We start from the raw sequence: 12,900 nt of genomic DNA on the forward strand, positions 1-12,900 counted from the left end.
TACTGGGAAAGCTCAATTATCACTGCAGGTTATCCAGGTCTAAGCCTACCCAATTCCCATCCATAACATGCCTCCCAACAACAGCTTAGAAGTCCTGCTGTGTGTCCAGAAAGTTGGTTTCAAAAATCAGCACTTGAACATCCCGGCTACGTCCAAGTTCTGACTTAGGCAGGGTTTTGGACTTCTGGATGTTTTGATTATTTATTTATTTTATTTTCTATACCATTCTCCAAGGGAGCTCAGAACAGTTTACATTAATTTATTCAGGTACTCAAGCATTTTTCCCTGTCTGTCCGGGTGGGCTCACAATCTATCTAATGTATCTGGGGCAATGGGGGGATTAAGTGACTTGCCCAGGTGAGCTGGATAGAGGGAATTGAATCTGGGTCACATTGTTCACTGTCCACTGAATTGACCACTAGCATGCTCTATCCACATGCTGTTTTTTTAGGAATGGCCTTGATATCTGGAGCTGTCATAGACCCTCATCTATTGTCACTGTTGCATCTTTGAGGGGGTGGCAGAGAGTCAATGACAACTAGGGGATTAAAAGGTTGTCATTCTTTAATCCCTCCAGTGGTCAGCTGGTCAGTTAGAGCACCTTTTTCTGACTTAATCATGACTGAAACAAGTCTAGACAAAAACACACCTTTTTTGTGTCCTATACCTTTTTTTCTGTTCCATTATTACTGAAAAAAGGCCAAATTTTAAGCCCGCCCAAGTTCTGCCCCAAACGCATCTACAACACAATTTAGGTGAACTACAGAGCAAAACTTCCCGATTCTGAGTTTCGAAAATCACAATTTAGACGTTTTTGTGAGAAACACCTGCTGCTTTGCGCCACTTTTAAGACATTTTTCTCTTTTGAAAATGAGCACATGGGCTGTCTTAGGGAGAGGAAAAAATACTGGACTGAATGAATACACAGACTAAGCCATACAATCTTTATTTGCTATCATTTTCTCTGTTTCTGTTTTTGTGTTTCTACAGTATGGCAACATTTTCAGAACCACTGGAAATACCCTAATAGTTAATGAATAGGTTATGCGGTTACTACCTTTAATTTTGGAAATTACTGACTACTAACTTCAAAACGTTACTGCACTTTAACAAAAACGGGCCAAAATGAGGACTCACCAATGAACTAAAGCATTAACCTTCTCCTTGGTTGTTTGTTTGCTTTATTTTGTTGGTTGGTTGGTTTGTTGTTTTGCTAGTTGTGACTTTCCATATCATCAACTGAGAACAAAAGTGTTATATAAGTGCTTGATGAGAAACAGAGAAAATGAAAAGTAAAGTTTTGATATGTGTTTATCATAAATCACCAATAATATATCCAATTTTTATTTTTTTAACAGAAAAGTATCGGAACAACAGTTTGACATTTAAGAAGATGCTAAAGAAGACTGAAATATATGTCTATCTTATATCATTGCATATATGATACTTTTGCTTTTAGGTGATGATATGTACACCAGTATTCCTCTGATTCTGGCCACCACCTCGGACACTTTGTTGAAACGATGCAGATTCAAAATAACTGCTTGAGCAGTGAAATCTGTGCTGAGCTTTACACTGTAAAAGTGAAAGTAAAAGTGGCAGTTATTTTAAATCTGCATCGTTTCAGCAAAGTGTTTCCTGAAAAAGGCGTCTTCTATACGCTGAAACTGGGATCCTTGTTGGGGCCTACTGTTTCTAATAAAGACTTGTTTTGGTTGTAAAGACATCCCCCTTGTCTTTCCTTGTTGTTTCATTTGTAAAAGAGACCAGAAACAAAAATATTAAACTCCCATGCACCCTCCCCAACAGCCTGTTTCACTGTCCCCTTCAATAGTATACTCCAACTAGCCCCCCAAAACTCAAAGAGCCCCCCAAGGTATGGCCTCCCATCTGGAGGTTTCATCCCCCAGTGTTTCCTCATCCTTCTGAATTCTAATGGCCCAAGCTGTACCTTAAGTAGTCTAATTGGCAGGAGTCTAATTGGCAGGCAAGAGTGATTCCCATCCATCCTGTCCTTGCTGGCACCAGGATCCAAAATAGTGTCCCTAGTGGTAGTACCATGGTACTACCTCTAGGGGTAATGCTGCCCTATTAGCTGTTGTAATTTTACAAGCTATACTGCAGTTTGCCGTGGGTACCTGGTGCACACTACAAGCCACGATATGGTATTTACTTAATAATGAGCTGCTTTATTTGCCTTTGCATGTTTTGCATCTCATTACTATATAATACAAGGTGATTTATTTATCGCTATGTTAAGAATCTGCACCCAGCATTAGAGCCCTTTAACATGTTAAGGGACAAATAATGCAAGTTAGTGCTCTAACACAACTTGATTATTTCTCCCCAAATGCCTTAAAATGCTCAAAATTGCAAAATTTTGAGTCAGATGTAAACATTAATGCATAGTATGTTGCCTACAGAAGTTTAACTGCATAAATAATTAACTACTGCAATACAAATATGCAAAGCAATTTATTTATTAATTTTTAAAAACAGCGCATGAAAACATGTTTACAGACCATTTTTCATAAAGCTATAATTCTGCCTCAGTGAGATAGCTTTTATTTTGGATGGCACGATAGTAATATATAATGTTTAAGAAACTTAACATGCTTCTTTTTTGGGGGGTGGGAGGAGGGGGGAAATTACCCAAAGTGATTTACAATCAAAATAAAAGGGAGAAAAATTAAAGATACATATTCCTTTTAGACAGGATAGGAGATAAAAGCTCGAGAAAAGCCAGAACATACCCATAACCCCACAGGCTACAGGAAAACCTATGACCCACTGCAGCCCAAGAGCTAGCCAAGGGCATAGGAAAATAAAAAGACACTGAAGGACAAAGGATCAGAAGCTGCATGTACTGATAACATACAGGTGGATTTGAGATTCTAAAGAAAAAAAAGGTATTTTAGGACCCTGAGTCCATTCCACCCCCACCCCGCACTCCCTTTAATCAAGTTACATAAGGGTTTTTTTTAATCGCAGACTGCTGTGGTAAAAGCTCCAACGCTTATAGAATTCCTATGAACGTCGAAGCTTTTACCACAGCGGTCTGCAATAAAAAACCCTTACACAGCTTGATAAAAGGGGGCCCATGTGAGGAAAGTTAAAAGCTTGGATTTCTGCACTTCAAATGCATGATTCTACACATTTTTACCTTGAATCTCAGCTATCCAATTTTCAAATTTTTTGAGATCACTCCTTATCCTGTTCAGCCCCTTAGACATGTCAGTTCTTCTGTAGAATGTCTTCTGAAAAAAAATGCATTTTTTTCCCTTATAATCCAGCTGCTTTACAGATTCTTGATGAGAGAAAAGTATTTGTACCAAATTCCATGCTATTAAAATACAATTTTGACTGTTTAAATCTCTCTGTCATAGAAAACCTCTGTGCACTGTCTAAAATCCACATTTAGCTTCCAAAGCACTCCACATATCCCATGAGACATGCATGCTTCCACAAACATATGCTTGCATCACTAGTCCTCGTGTAAGTTTGCATGCACTACTAATGTGTGACTAGGGCCAGTTAAATCCAGAAGCCTTAGTTGAAATGCAAAGGCTGTGTTCTGACAATTGAAGGAAATCCCAATCAAGTAGATAGTTAATGTAAATTGTCCCTATAGTGTAAATTTAATAGCTAATTAATGAATATTCATAGTCATCTACAGGAGCCTTAAGTATTTGTCCCTAGCCATGGTAGGCACACATTCTATTGCCTGCTGACATTTTTTTCCTTTGCTGCCCCCTAGTGCCATTCAAAAATTTGTTGCAAAATATGACAAAAAGCATAAGCTGGACTTTTAGAAGAACCTTAAATCTAATAGAATTCTAGAAAATTTTATGAGGTTATCCATGAACAAACAAAGCTGGTCAAAGGATGTCACATATGCTTTTTGGCAAATCTGACATAATGTCACAAGCTTCCTAGTAAATGGACCCTCATTCTTTGATTACTGTATCTAACACTACGAGGGGCCGCTGAAAAGTTCTCAGCCCAACCAAGAAGAGAATGATGTAGAGCCATGAAACTTATAAGTTATTCCCCCTTTTCTTGACACTTTTCCTTTCATATCATAGGTTTCTTGGCTCCACATCATTCTCACATTAGCTGGGCTGAGAACTTTCAACGTCCCCTTATATATAACAATTTTTCCCCCTGGGTAATAAGAGATCCCATGTTCCTATTCCACACTTTCTTGAATTCAGACATGGTCTCTGTCTCCACCACCTCTTCCGGGAGACTGTTTCATGCAAAAAAAAAATATTTTCTTAGATTACTCCTGAGCCTATTAACTTCATCTTATGCCCTCACATTCCAGAGCTTCCTTTCAAATGAAAAAGACTCGACTCATGTGCATGTATGTCATGTAGCTATTTAAACATCTCTATCATATTTCCTCTTTCCAGCCTTTCCTCCAAAGTATACATATTGAGATTTTTAAGTCTATCCCCATACGCCTTATGATGAAGACTACACACCATTTTGGTAGCCTTCCTCTGAAATGACTCCATCCTTTTTATATATTTTTAAAGGTGTGGCCTCCAGAATTGTATACAACAGTGCTTCCCAACCCTGTCCTGGAGGACCACCAGCCAGTCAGGTTTTCAGGATAGCCCTAATGAATATGCATGGAACAGATTTGCATTCCTGTCACCTCCTATATATATACAAATCTCTCATGCATATTCATTAGGGTTATTCCAAAAACCCAACCGGCTGGTGATCCTCCAGGACAGGGTTGGGAAACACTGGTATACAATATTCTAAATGAGGTTTCACCAGAGTCTTATATAGGGCCATCAATATCTCCTTTTTCCTACTGGCCATACCTCTTCCTATGCACCCTAGCATTCTTCTAGCTTTTGACATCACCTTTTCAACCTATTTGGCCACTTTAAGATCATCATATACAATCACACCCAAGTCCTGCTCTTCTGTCATGAATATAAGTTCTTCACCCCCTAAACCAAGGGTGGGCAACTCTGGTCCTCGAGGGCCAGAATCCAGTCTGGTTTTCAGGATTTTCCCACTGAATATGCATTGAAAGCAGTGCATGCAAATAGATCTCATGCATATTCAGTGGGGAAATCCTGAAGACAAGACCGGATTCCGGCCCTCGAGGACTGGAGTTGCCCACCCCTGCCCTAAACTGTACAGTTCCTTCAAAATTTTGCAGCCCAAATGCATGACCTTGCATTTTTTAGCATTACATTTTAGCTGCGAAATTTCAGACCATTCTTCAAGCTTTGCTAGGTCTTTTTTCATGTTATTCACACCATCTGGGGTGTCTACTTTATTGCAGATTTTGGTATCATCCATAAAGAGGCGAATATTACCTGACAGCCCTTCAGCAATATGTTAAGAAGAACAGACCCAAGAAAAGAACCTAAGTGTGTGCATGTGTTTTGACAGATTTGAATAGTTTTGTGTCATCTGCAAATTTAATCACTTCACTTGTCATTCCAATTTCCAGATCATTTAAAAATACTGTATGTTAAAGAGCACCAGTCCCAGTACAGAATCCTATGGCACTCCACTATTTACCCTCCTTTTTTGAGAAAAAAAATGGCCATTTAACCCTACCCTCTATTTCTGTCCAATAACCAATTGTTAATCCACAACAGAACATTGCCTCCTATCCCATGGCTCTTTCTCAGGAGTCTCTCATGAGGAACTTTGTCAAAATTACATCAATCAGCTGATCTTTATCCACATGTTTAGTCACACCTTCAAAGAAATTAAACAAATTGGTGAGAATTCCCTGGGCTGAACCCATACTGCCTCTGTCTTATCAAACCTGTTTGTCTATGTGTTTGGTAATTTTATTATAATAGTTTCCACTATTTTTTCTGGCACTGAAGTCAGGCTTGCCGGTCTATAATTTTCTAGGATCACTCCTGGAACCCTTTATAAAAATCAGCATTACATTGGCCATTCTTCAATCTTCAGGTACTATGGATAATTTTAGAAACAGCAAATTAGCAATTTCATGTTTGAGTTCTTTCAGAAGTCCATTTTTGAAAAAAAAAAAAAGTCTAAGTCTGATTTAGATGTTTCCAACTAAACATCCAAAGTTGTAAGCAGAAAAATGTCCATTTTCGAAAGCTGAACTGCTAAACATGAAAAAATTTAAATTTAAAAAAAAAATTAAAATCACCTACTTGGACTTCTTGGCTGCCAAAACAGCCAGACCTCCAAGACGGTCACGGACAAGAGGTCTTAGACTGAAACTGAGTGGCAGCAGGTTCAGGACGGATATCAGGAAGTACTTTTTTACACAGCGCGTGGTGGGAATTTGGAATGCTCTCCCGGAGGATGTTGTGACAGAGATTACTGTTCTGGGATTCAAGCGCAAGTTGGATGCACACCTTCTTGCAAATCATATTGAGGGCTATGGTATATCTGGGTCTCCATTCGGCAGGACCTAAAGGGGCCGCCGCGTGTGCGGATCACCGGACTGGATGGACCTCGGTCTGATCCGGTGAAGGCTTTTCTTATGTTCTTAACTTCATTCACCACTTTTAGCTACAAAAACATCCAAGTTAGAAACATCCACATCAGCACCATTTGGATGTGGAAGGTGCCAGCATTATAATGGACTGGCCACATAGACATCCCCATAGAGCAGTGGGAGCACCTTAGGGAGTGCTGCCGTGAACTTCACATAAAGGATACCAGAAATACATCTCACCATAACCCCCTTATAATTGTTGGTGATCCCTTAAAACTCCTCAAAGCCTACTATACCTACCTGTCTCTCACCCCAGTAGCCCTTATGGCTGCAGATAGCACTTAAATGGCAGAATAATAAGATTATCATGGGTTTTGGTGGACTCATTCCCCCCCCAAAAAAAATTATGAATCAAACAGTGCATACCTGTCTAGGACAGCAGCATCTGATATGAGATAGGTTAGGAGAGCACCATATAGTGTCTTCAGGCCAGGATTAACCAATAGGCCAAGTAGGCATGTGCCTAGGGCCCGAAATGGTCAGGGGGATCCTATGAAGGAGGGCATCAACATTGTTTTTTTCCAAACGGCGATGGGCCCCTCCAGCATCGATCGGCAATGCGGGCTCCCTCCGATCGGCAATGCGGGCCCCCCCCCATCGATGGAAAGTAAGACAAGCAAGCAACGCGGGTAAGAAAGGCAACGGGAACTGTAATTGTGCAAGTGGTGCTGCTTGCTCAAAGCTTTCCTCTGACTTAGCTTCCTGTTTCTGCCTGGGTGCATGGTGGGGTGGGGCGGGGCTGGGCAGGGGGCCCAGTGTACTTGTGTGCCTAGGGGCCCTCAATGAATTAATCCTGCCCTGAGTGTCTTAAGTAGCCTGGTGGATGGTCTAATGAAGATAACAATATATATTTTTACTCCACTCACTTAGAGAAGTGCATCTAATGTTTATCAATCATATTCAGTGTTATATACTCGCTTTACTCTTCAGGAAAAGGCCTCAGAATTGGAGCCTATACATAGTCATGTTGTCATAGACTGAGGTGGTCAGCGTAGTTTTAATGCTCCTTGCTCCAGTCCTTGGCCAAAAACCTGATCACTTGTACACTTCTTTTATAATTTTTTAAACTATTTATAACTGATTTACTGATCCGGAATTCAGTTTACTCATTATAAATTTTCCTTCTTATTTATAAACTTTCTTTCTCTTCTGTCACTGAATTCCTTCATTATTCACCATTTTTTCACCAATTTTTTAATGTGCACTTATCCATTATATTGAAAAAAAGTGACATCTAAGTTACTTATCTTAAGGCAGTGCTTGTTCTTTAAAAAATGCCGACGCGGCCAGCGTTTCGCGGAGTTTTATTCTTGTCCGCTGCTTCAGGGCCAAAGTTAGGGTATTAGAAGCTATTGCTGTTATATTCTGTCAACAGTTTTCAGTTAATGAGCCATAGAAAGGAGGACCCAGGCCATTAAGACACTAACGACTATATTTATGGTGGTAAGTGTGAATCCACCAAAACCTACCAAAATCCTACTGTCATTAAAGTGCCTCTTGCAGCCATAAGGGCTATTGGGGTGGTACACAGGTGGATATAGTAGGTTTTGGGGGGCTCACCATAAATTATAAGGGGGTTATTGTAAGATGTATATCTATCACCCTTTATGTGAAGTTCACAGCAGTGCCCTCTATGGTGCCCCACCACTCTGTTGGGATTATGTGACCAGTCCATTACAATGCTGGCCACTTCCATATCCAAATGGTCTAGATTTTGGACGTTTTAAACTTGGATGTTTCTGTGGCCTCACACTTTCTACCATAAATGTAGTGGGTAGAGTGACATGGGTCTGGGTCCTCCTTTCTATGGCTACCAGGCTACTTAAGACACCTATGTGATGCTCTATTAACTTTTCCCATATCAGACACTGTTGTTCTAGAGGCAGGTATGTATGTTTATTGTACACTTGATATGCTGCTTAATGCAGTGTTTCTCAACCCTGTCCTGGGGACCCCCCAGCCAATTGGGTTTTCAAGATATCCCTAATGAATATACATGAGAGGGATTTGCATATAATGGAAGTAACAGGTATGCAAATTTCTCTCATGCATATTCATTAGGAATATCTTGAAAACCCGACTGGCTGGAGGATCCCCAGGACAGGGTTGAGAACATCTGGCTTAATGCAAGAGGTCAAAGCGGCTTACAAATTTACAGTTTTATTCATATTTTACGGGGTGGAAGGGGGTTAGTGACCACTGGAAGAGTGTGGGGGGGGGGTCATGTCTTAATCCCTTCAGTGGTCATCTGAGCGGACTGCTGGGCAAGATGGACCACTGGTCTGACCCAGCAGCGTCAATTCTTATGTTTATGCTTTGCACTCACCTACCAAGGTAAGGCATAAAGGTTGAAGCTCTGATTAACTTATGGGGTCTTCTTCGGCACAATTTCTCCTCTAGCGCTTACCAAATGTGTTTTTCTCAAATAGGTGCCAGTGTAAAGTGTATTATCATCGCTGATACCACAGAAATACATGGCCCTATCTGACTGATTTGCTGAAACATCAAGCACAGGCTGGGCTTATAAAGCCAACATTTTTTGTCTCCCTGTTCCTCGCCTATGTTTTTCTGCTGTGGCTAGTTCATCTTTCCTTTTTCCCGTGTCTGTAGATTTTCTTTTTTCTTTCTATTCAGTGGCTTAGAAGCTAAAATGAGCTGCAGCAGCTTACAATGCTGGCAACTCCATTCATCATTATGTACCCTGGCTGGCCTCCAGACGAGGCAAAAACCATGGACCTTGTGATATATGGCACTGGATGAGTTGCTAACTTACCTCTGAGCACCATCCTTAAGACATTATTTATTAAGTAAGCAATTATTTAAGACATACAGTGAAGCTTGCTTCACCAGAGGAGACCTGAACTTGGGGAGTAAAATGTAAGTGACTCTACTAGCATTAGCAAAATCATCTAAAATTATGACCACAACACTCCAGCTTATCAGCTCGCTTAATTTGGCACACTGCATCAAGAGATGTTAGACAGCAGGTCTGTGACCATGGGGGAGGGGGGCGTTCCTCTCTTACATGGAAAAGAGAGAAGTCTATCATAGGACAAGAGACCCTTTTAATATACAATTTCCAATCTTTTCTCCTGTTGAAGAATGCATTTAGAAACAATAGCAAAGCCAAGGGGGAGCCTTGGGATCAGGCCCCCACCAAGCCTGCAGTAGTTAATAAACGGCTCACAGAGATGTAGAAGCCTTGCCAGCCAAAGAAATTTGCTGCTGATAGCCCTGAAAACAACCATCAACAGAAAAAAAACTGTATATATGCATACTGCCCCCTTTTTATAGATTGTACAAAAATGCGAGTCCGTGGGTTTAAAGCGGGTTCTGTTCCGTTCTGCCTGCACAAATTTAAATGATTCCTTTCGGGAGCTGCTCCTAAGCCACCCCTCCCCCTTTGTTTTGACCTCGCTTGTGCAGAGAGTAAGCGCATGTGCGGATCGCATCGGCAGCCAACCAGGATGGTCTGCGCATGCGTCAGCGATTGCTCTGAAGCGATCCGTGGGGCGTGCGTCCGATCCAATCCGATCTGCACATATAAATGAGGACTCTTTAGTGAATCAGTCGCCCGGCAGAACTCGGCCACCAATCGCCCAACAATGAGCCGGACTGGTGAGTTTAGTGAATCTAGCCCATAGTATGTACAGGTACTACTGCAGCTCCTTGTTACTCTGGGCAAGTTATTTAACAATTCATTGCCCCGGGTACAAAATAAATACATGTATCTGTCTAAAATATGCAAACTGTTTTGATTGTAGACAGAAGTGGTATATCAAGTTCCATCCTCTTAGGGTTACCATATTTTCAGCGGTAAAACCCCAGACACATGGGCCTGTCCTGTTCCGCCTCCAGCCCACCCCATTCCTCCCCCAGCCCCGCCCCATTCAGTCCCAAGCCCCACTCCCACCAAGCCTCCTCTCTCCTCTTACCTGATGAGCTCTGGCTGCATCTGGAGGGCCTGGAGCATGCGTGGATGGGTGTGACATCATCCACACATGTTCAGAGTTCCCTCCAGATGCGGCAGGAGTTCGTCGAGGCTTTCCGGGCTAACTGCCAGATTTTGGAAAGTCCATCTGGAAACCCAGACAGTCCGCTAAAAAGAGGACATATCCAGGTTTTCCTGGATGTCTGGTAACCCTACCTCCCCTTTTACCCTTTACTTATTCTGTACCTAGGGCAATAGAGGGCAGTGCCCAGAGCCACAAGGACCTACAGTGGGAATCCAAACTGGTTCCTCCAGCTGTTGCATTTACTACTAAGTTACTCCACCACTGCAGCTGGGGTTCCTTGTGCATGCTCACTTTGCACAAGAACTGAGCATGCCTGGGGAGTCCTGGAGTCATGCTTCTGGCTTCCTGTTTCCTGAATTTTTTGGCTGGTAGGATCTTGACATCCCTGCCAGCAAAGGTATTTATGATGTGCCGGATTAGGAGAGAATGGGATTTGGTAAACTGCCTTTCTGTGGTTAAAATTAGAGAATGATACGGTGACAAAATTCATCACCGTTACCGTCTCCACGGATAACCACGGTAAACAATCTTCATGTCATTCTTTAAGGAGAGAGGGAAGAATCAGAGTATAATTGGGCACAACCACTGACCCGCAAGCTTTGCTTTGAAGAATGCTGGTGTAGAAGGACTGAAGTTGAGATAGACACTAAAGAATGACAGTCTCTGGTATCCAGAGCAGATATTGTGATGTCATAATGCCTCATTCCACCAGTGCCTAAGAGCCAATCACATCAATGATGTCACAATGGCTTCATTATCCTTGGCTCACATAAGCACAGCCACTGACCCGCAAGCTTTGCTTTGAAGAATGCTGGTGTAGAAGGACTGAGGCTGAAATAGACACTAAAAAATGACTTGGGATTATTTCCCGCAGTTATCTGCGGGGACAGGAACGGTGATGAATTTTGCCACCGTGTCATTCTCTAAACTTAAAATCAAAATGGTTTGTATATTATACAGCAGTGTGTCACAAACTTTTTAAGTTGCTGGCACACTAATCTCGGGGTTGGGGTTGGAAGGCACATAGAAATGGGCAGATGTCAATGCGATGACATCATGTGCATGGGTGGCATCATTACGTCAACATCCACGCTTGCGCGGATGTCCTCCAGCCGCGGCCCTGATCCTCCTATTACCGCCGGGGGGAGGGGGGTTGCAGTAGGAGAGCTGAGGAGAAGGAGCAGAGGCTCCGGCTGGCTGACTACAGGATATACCTCTCGCTGCGAGAGGCATGTCCTGTAAGCAGTCAGCCGGTACCTCGCCTCCTCGCTGGTATCTCAGGGCACACCTAGAATCCTCCAGGGCAAGGAGGAGGGGCAACGGAGGGTTAAGTGACTTGCCCAGAGTCACAGGGAGATGTAGCAGCCTGATATGAAAGCATGCGTGAGGAGAGGTTTGTGGAGTTTTAACTGCTACTGGGTGGGACTGAGCCCAAAGAGAGAGGACCTGGGCCCACCCGTGGCTATGCCACTGTTCCAGAGATGTGGAGAAGGGCGAATGGAAGTCCCTCTCCACGACAGCAGAAGAAAAGGTGATTGGTCTGACTTCTATTATGAATTAATGAATGGAAACACTGCTAACACAGCGCATTCCTCCGATCGCCCCCATCTGCATATTTTTGTTTCCTGAATTCGTCGGAGCTGCCTGGATCGGCCCCGATTGGGCAGGTTGGTGAATCTGGCCCTAAGCACCAGAAGGGCACACAGTATCAGGGCACCGAGTAGATGTGGTGTAACCAGTAATTAGTGCAAATTAGCACTTGTAAAGGCGAATTATTGATTGTAATTACCAATTAAAGCTAATTAGTTTATACTTGTAGCTGACCGTATTCTATAACTGTGTGCCTAATTTTGGGCAACATTTAGAGAATTTGGGGGAATTTTCTTAGAGTTCACATTTGGCATTTTAATTTGTTAACCTGATGTTTTCAAGTGAAGTTTCCAAAGAATATTTATTATTTTTCATATCTGATGTATGATCATTTTATAACTGTATCATAGGCCAATTTCTAATTCAAGTTTTATAATTGTAGATCTGGAATTAAGTGGACTGCAGGATCTGAGCCATTGTGGTTTTTAGTAAAGGTAGGTCTTGTCAAACAAATACAAATAGCTGAATTAAGGGAGAGCACTAGATGTGGTATTGTTAGATGTCAGCCAAGCGTTTGACATGGCTCCAACTAGGTGATTTATGAATAAACTGAGTGCCCTTGGTATGGGCCCCAAAGTAACTGACTGGGTAAGAAACTGGTTGAATGGGAGGTAACAAAGGGTACTGGTAAACAGAGTTTGCTCTGAGGATAAAGGCATTGCCATTGCTGTACCATGAGACTGTTAACTTGTCCTTGTTCTTTAACATTTTTGT

At 42.2% G+C, this 12,900-nt stretch overlaps 1 long non-coding RNA gene across 1 annotated transcript in view; it reads left to right on the plus strand.

Annotated features, from left to right (window-relative positions):
• LOC117358820 overlaps window positions 1-12,900 on the plus strand; it is a 71,301-nt gene that overhangs the window by 25,336 nt on the left and 33,065 nt on the right. Inside the window, exon 2 of the long non-coding RNA XR_004539098.1 lies at window positions 12,569-12,620. This is a non-coding gene — a long non-coding RNA (uncharacterized LOC117358820). The remainder of the gene's footprint in view (window positions 1-12,568; window positions 12,621-12,900) is intronic.

This window comes from Geotrypetes seraphini, chromosome 4 (assembly GCF_902459505.1).
Source record: "Geotrypetes seraphini chromosome 4, aGeoSer1.1, whole genome shotgun sequence".
Taxonomy (NCBI): Eukaryota; Metazoa; Chordata; class Amphibia; order Gymnophiona; family Dermophiidae; genus Geotrypetes; species Geotrypetes seraphini.